We start from the raw sequence: 300 nt of genomic DNA on the forward strand, positions 1-300 counted from the left end.
ACGCATACGGTAAAACGCATACGCAAGCGCAAAAAAGTCTTCCGTTCACACGCATTCGATTCATTAACGTGTCCGTTCACACTAGACCGCTGGAAATGCTGGAAACGCTGTAGTACATATGCCAGGCCTGTAAGTGGCGCTCCTCCCACCACAAAATACAACAAAAGCAGCGAAGAAGACCCCGGAGCATGGTTGCCCTTCTGTTTATTCTCCGCGGTGGACGGCGTGTTCTCCTGCTGTATATCTCTCAGGTAGTCCACCAGCAGATGAAAAACACCCACCTCTCCGCCTCTTCCAAGG

The sequence above is a fragment of the Notothenia coriiceps genome, unplaced genomic scaffold, assembly GCF_000735185.1.
Source record: "Notothenia coriiceps isolate Sejong01 unplaced genomic scaffold, NC01 NC01_scaffold00015984, whole genome shotgun sequence".
Taxonomy (NCBI): domain Eukaryota; kingdom Metazoa; phylum Chordata; class Actinopteri; order Perciformes; family Nototheniidae; genus Notothenia; species Notothenia coriiceps.